General features: G+C 36.9%; 1 pseudogene; it reads left to right on the forward strand.

Annotated features, from left to right (window-relative positions):
• The first annotated feature begins 5252 nt into the window (after window positions 1–5252).
• Window positions 5253–5726, forward strand: LOC116888039 (annotated as a pseudogene).
• The last annotated feature ends 1303 nt before the right edge of the window (window positions 5727–7029 follow it).

The raw sequence follows: 7029 nt of genomic DNA on the forward strand, positions 1-7029 counted from the left end.
GTGGTTTAGTCCTTGGGAGCTCTAGGAGAGGAGTGTCTTGTTGGTTGGTATTGTTGTTCTCCCTATGGGGTCGCAAACCCCTTCAGCATCTTCAGTCCTTTCTCTAACTCCTCCATTAAGGTCCCTGTGCTCAGTCCAATAGTTAACTGCAAGCGTCCTCATTTGTATCAGTAAGGCTCTGGCAAAGCTTCTCAGGAAACATCCATATCAAGCTCCTATCAACATGCACTTCTTGGCATCAGCAGTAGTGACAGGGTTTGGTGGCTACGTATGAAATGGATTCCCTTTTTAACATGATTTGGGGTGAAGAGTTATTTCATCAGAGCATAGATGTTTCAAAGAAAGCTGCATCACCAAAACATCCATTCCAAAGTAGGTGGCAACTTTGCAACCCTAAAACTCATTGCACTTTGCAGGAAACTTGACAAGTCCAAGAAATATCTTCTCTGCAGACTCTCTGGTCAGACATTACTCCCCGTGCAGTTGTTCACTACTTCTGTAAAGCTGTCGAGGGCCCTTCTAGAATCTTGCAAGTTTCCACTTCCCCCAGCTTGTGAACTTTTGTTTATCTCAGCAACCTCATGGGGTGCTTCCTTTTCCCTTCTGGTGGAAATGTTTCAATACAAGGAGAAACTGCCTGCAAAACCTATGTGCACAGCTCAAGAAAAAAAATTGATGTGAGGCTAGAAGAGGAGGCTCATCATGCCAACATGACAGAACTTTTTAAACGAACATTTTAGACAACAGACCAGATGCCATATGTCAATCACTTCCTTCAGAGTAGTCTAACATTTAAAAATAGTTTTTATTGGGGCTGGAGATGGCTCAGTGTTTAAGATCATTTGTTATTCTCGCAGAGAAGCACAATGCTGTTTTAGGGGGATCTGACCATCTCTTCTGACTTCTACAAATATGAGGCATGCACGTGTTGCACATATATGCAGAAGGCAAGGTTTCATATTTAAAACATACAACAAATTTTATTTTTAATTCTTAATACATATTAATTTTACATGTTAGTAAAAAACATTGTGACAATTGGACATATACATACAATGTCAATGTGCATTGGTTATATCTAAATACTCCTTTTTAATTTATGACCCCAAAGAATGTTTTAACTAGGGTCAATTCTTGCTTAATCAATAGAACTTTATTCTAACAGGCAAATAGCAGAGTTATCCCTCCACAATAACATACTCCAAAAGTCATTTAATCATCCTTTAAACTATATCCTTGGATGCAATTTTAAAGATGTTGATTCCATAGCAGATGACCCCTATAAGCCCAACAGAAACTACAAAACAATCTAAATGTGCAGGGTTTTTTTTTGTTCTGTTTTGAAATAACAACAATACTCAGTTCAAAGTATAAATGTAGTTACCCACTTTGCTTGATTCAATTTTTTTTAAATTGTTTGTTTTACTCACTTACATTTCAACTGCTGTCTCCCTTCCCAGACTCCCCTCTGCAACCCCCATTCCACCTCCTCCCCTTTGACTCTATGAGGGTGCTTCTCTACCCAAACCCCACTCCTGTCTCACCACTCTAGCATCACCCTACACTGGGGCATCAAGCCTCCACAGGACCAAGGGCCTCCCCTCCTATTGATGCAAGACAAATGCCATCTCCTACTACATATGTAACTGAAGCCATGGCTCCCTCCATGAGTACTCTATGGTTGGCAATTTAGTCCCTGGGAGCTATGGGGGGTCTGGTTCATTGGTATTCTTAATTATGTTTTTATTTATGTTTTTTTTTTCTTTTTTTTTTTTTCAGAGCTGGGGACCAAACCCAGGGCCTTGAGCTTGCTAGGCAAGCGCTCTACCACTGAGCTAAATCCCCAACCCCTTTTATTTATATTTTCAAAAACTCAAAAAGAAAAAAACTCATTGATCTTTTCTAGACCATAAATTAATAAGCAGGACGGGAAGAGAGACTGATTAAATAACCTTATCTCTTTTATGAAGCTGGCTGAAATGTTTGGTTCTGTTTATTAAAACCTTCTTCATAAAATTATTTTCTTAAAATAATTATGTGTATTTGTTAGTAAAGAAAATTATCCAGAAAAATAATGCTTCCTTTACTTTAATTAAATAAGAGAATTCAAAATGCTATTATGTTTACTGATATTGACTGTACTAATAGATTATGAGGAAAAAAACTTAAGCCAAATATCTATTGTTAACTTGCTGGATTGAATAAATGCCTTGTTCTCAGATGGTTACACAAGTAACTATCCCAGTCATTTTGGTTATGTGAGTAGCTAGATAATCGTCAGGTATCAGATGAAGACAGTATCAGAGAAATGTTGCTAGAAACTATATAATGTATGCCTCCTAAAATGGAAGTGTTTCCAATTATAGATATACATTTACAAAATACACAGAATTCTCTGCAGTGCTGTCAGTCCCATGTTTCTATTGTTGAGCTAAGATATAATCAGTTATCTATATAGCTAGATTGGTAATTAGTTTTAAAATAAAGAACTATATCTTTAGTGATAATAAATCATGTTTATAAATGCTTAATTATACTTTACATTAAGAGTTAAAGTCCAACATGCTCCACTATGTTCATAGCAGTCTTATTCGTAATAGCCAGAAGCTGGAAAGAACCCAGATGTCCTTCAATAGAGGAATGGATACAGAAAATGTAGTACATCTACACAATGGAGTGCTACTCAGCTATTAAAAACAATGACGTCATGAAATTTATAGGCAATTGGATTGAACTAGAAAATACCTTCCTGAGTGAGGTAACCCAGTCACAAAAGAACACACATAGTATGCACTCACTGATAAGTAGATATTAGCCCAAAAGCTCAAATTACCCCAGGTACAATCCACAGACCACATGAAGCTCAAGAAGAAGGACAACCAAAGTGTGGATGCTTCAGTCCTTATAAGGGGGAACAAAAATATTCATAGAAGGAGATAGGGAGGCAAAGTTTGGAGCAGAGACTGAAGGAAAACTCCAGAGCCTGCCCCATATACACAGTCACCAAATCCAGAAAATATTGCTGATGCCAGGAAGTGCATTCTAACAGGAGCCTGATATAACTGTCTGCTGAGAGGCTCTGCCAGAGCATGACAAATACAGAGGCTGATGCTCGCAGCCAACCATTGAACTGAGAATGGGGTCCCCATTGGAGGAGTTTGAGAAATGATTGAAGGAGCTGAAGGGGCTTGCAAACCCTAAGAAAAATAATACCAACCAAGCAGAACTCCCAGGGACTAAACCACCATCCAAAGACTACACATGGACAGACCCATGGCTCCAGCGCTCCAGCTGCATATGTAGCAGAGGGTGGACTTCTTCTTTTTTTATTTTTATTTTTTCTTCATCTTTATTAAATTGGGTATTTCTTATTTACATTTCAATTGTTATTCCCTTTCCGGTTTCAGGTCAACATCCCCCAACCCTCCATCTCCCCCCTTCTCTATAGGTGTTCCCTTCCCATCCTCCCCATTGCCACCTCCCCCAACAATCACGTTCACTGGGGTGGACTTCTTGGCACCAATGGGAGGAGAAGCCCTTGGTCCTGCCAAGACTGGACCCCCAGTGTAGGAGAATGTCAGGGCGGGAAGGCTGGGAGGGATGGGTGGATGGGTGGGCGAACACCCTCATAGAAGCAGGGGGAGGGGGCATGGGATAGGAGGTTTATGGAAGGGAAACCAGGAAAGGGCATTTGAAATGTAAATGAATAAAAATTCCAATAAAAAATTGAAAAATGAAAAAAAAAAGTTAAAGTTCAATATCATACTCTTGAGCCTGGGTGAGGGTAGGGCATACTGTGACTGCTTCAGCAAACATAATATAGAGGATGTCACTTCTGAGTGTGAGTTTCTGCTGCTGTCCCATTGGATCCTCATTCTAAGAGTCTTTTGTCCTAATAATAAAGCCATTTATGCTCATATTTTCATGCAGAATGTGAAGACTACATCAAAATACAGATGCTGGAACATTCAGTTACTCAAACTGACTGCTGTTTGACTCTGCCCAGCATTGCAAAGAAGGTAAAATAATGATATCTAGCTAGTTAGGACTATATTTGTGATATAGTCAGAATCCTGAATAAGAACTTACCTGAGTCTAATCAACTTTTAAATTTACAGAGAATAAATGTACTGTTGTTTTATACACTAGAAGTGGTAATTGCTGTATGTCAATGTTTAACACTTGGTGTGTTCCGTAACCAGAACACTGGCTCATATATCCTTGAGTTTTTGAGTGATGTTTAATATAATCTGAATGCTTGTAGGCTATTATAATTGTTTGTACATAAAAACATTAATGAATTGTAAATCATGGTTTCAGTGATGTATTTTTATAAAGCTGAAGGTGAATGAGTTCACATTCAAATTAGTAAATAATCTGTACCATTATTTACCATAATCTACTAAGTAAATAAGTTCAAAATCATCAGATACTAATAGATAGTGAAAGGCTATACTAGTTAGTATTAATACATCCAACCAGCAATTTAATTGACACTGGATTGAACATCCAAGAATCTCACCTTAGTGTAGTCCCAGTGAAAGTCAGAATTCAAACAGCATGGTAAGGGAGACTGATTTTCCGTCCTCAAAAGTTCTTTATCCTTGTTACTGAGGGAAGACAAAAGAGAATTTCTACGTTTCGCCCAAAAATGTCATTACAACCTCTCACAATTTTGCTTTTTCTTCCTAGCCACTCTTCTAGCTCATATTTCGGTCATTAATACATGACCACAGCTTTAATCTCTCCCATCTCTCCCATCACAGTGTTACACACATAACAGACTAATGTTTCTAAGGCATAAAACATATCTCTGTCTTATTTAAAGTGCTTCAATGACTTCTCTTTATATTTAGGACAAAATTCCCGTGTATCTATTTGCTACTCTTATGTCAGCTGACTTTTATATCATCTATCTGTCATTATATCATCCCTTTCATTCCACACAGCCACTGTTGTCTTCTTTCAGATCCTAAAATATGACAAGATAATCCATCTGATATATGTTACTCACACTGTTTTCTTTGCCTGGAACATCCTTTGCCCAATTACTCTTTATATGTAAGGAGACTTGCTTATCAAAGGTCTCAATTGGATGATCCCTCTCCCAAAAGAGGATTTCGTAGTAAATATATCTGAAGTGGCCCCACAATCTCCATTATTACTCTCTCAAAACATGGCCACTACTTTCCACTACTTGAAAAAAATGACATCTTTTCCAATCCGCCATTATGGGTGGAGCCGCCGCCATTATGCAGATTTTTGTGAAGACCCTTACGGGGAAGACCATCGTGCTCGGGGTTGAACCCTCGGACACTATAGAAAATGTAGAGGGCAAGATCTAGAATAAGGAATGAACTCTTCCTGATCAGCAGAGGTTGGTCTTTGCTGGTAAGCAGCTGGAAGATGGCCGTACTTTGTCTGACTGCAACATTCAAAAGGAGTCCATTCTCATCTTTTGCTGAAACGTCGTGGTGGTGCTAAGAAAAGGAAGAAGATGTCTTATACCACCCCCAAGAATAAGCATAACAGGAAGAAGGTTAAGTTGGCTGTGGCAAAATACTATAAGGTGGATGCAAAATCAGCCGACTTCGTCGGGAATGTCCTTCTGATGAATGTGGTGCTGGAGTTTTCAGGGTAGCCACTTTGACAGGCATTACTGTGTCAACTGTTGTTTGAATTTCTATTTCAACAAACCAGAAGACAAGTTGTTATGTATGACTTAATAAAAAGAAGGAACTAAAAAAAGTGACATAAATTTTTAAATTGTGTAATTTTTTGTGAATCAAAATTTAAAATTTATGTCTCTCATTAAAATATACAGACCCTCTCAAGAAATGAGTATTATTGACATTATTCATTATAAATAAATATATATATATATTATAAATATAACAAGGCATGGATAAGTATATATCAAAGAATAAATAAATGGTAACCCACTGTTATTTTTTAATTCTGTAATATTTATTTTTGACAAGAATAAATTTATTGACACGAAACTACAACTAAAAATATAAGAGAAACATAAGTGGAAAAGACTGGAATATGAAAAAGTATATCATTCCGACTGTTCAAAGAAGTTGGGAAGTTTGGATTATCCATAGATTATTCCTAGACATATAACATCATCTTTTTAGCCTAAAAATCTTTAATTGATGCGGTATAGCTTTGTCCCCAGGGCACATTTACCATTGTCCTATACTTTGACTCCTTTATTGTATAAAGCTGAATTAAAATTTTCCAAATAAAAAATATCCAAACCAAGATAACCTAAGAAAGAAGACATAATATTTAAAATGAATTTAAAATATGTGTGCAGATTTAAATCCAAATATCAGGCATAAAACTACATGCATTAAAAGCTTACAATAAAAGGAAAGATTATTTCACTTGATCCCTAGCATATGACTTTTGTCTTGTCATAATGTTTTTTTCTGGATCTAGCAACCTTTCTTGAAGATAAACCCCTATTATCCTCGCATTATTTGTGATATATATCATGAAGCCATTTGTGTTCCAGCTCACAAAAGACATAAGTAAATCATAAGTATCATTACTTAAATAACAATTTTTATTCATAGTGTATGTACCGTTCACACTTTATTTTTATTTTTGTCCACTGAAGTTTGACTATCACTTAGAATTAACTACTCTATCAATGTTAAGTTATAAACATCTCACTGATACTCCAACCTCAGTAACCAATTGCTTTTTATTTGACAGGCACCAAATTCAGGCGATAGAAATACTTTCTCCGTGTTCTGTGAATTATTAATCTTGTTGTGCACTGTTCTAGCTAAAATTGTTAATAAGATGGTCACTATAAAATCAGAGATGCACTTGACCTTAGCCAAAGGCCTGGAAAGCAATATCAAATAGAAGGAAGCTTCTAGAACTGTAATATAATTCATTCTCAGCTTCTTTAAATATAGCTTTGCTGTAAGATAGAACTTAGAAATCAAAAGTTCTACCCTTTGTCCCACTTGAAGTCCACACACAAGCCAAAACATGACAAAGTTAATGACG

The sequence above is a fragment of the Rattus rattus genome, chromosome X (genome assembly GCF_011064425.1).
Source record: "Rattus rattus isolate New Zealand chromosome X, Rrattus_CSIRO_v1, whole genome shotgun sequence".
NCBI classification, from domain to species: Eukaryota; Metazoa; Chordata; class Mammalia; order Rodentia; family Muridae; genus Rattus; species Rattus rattus.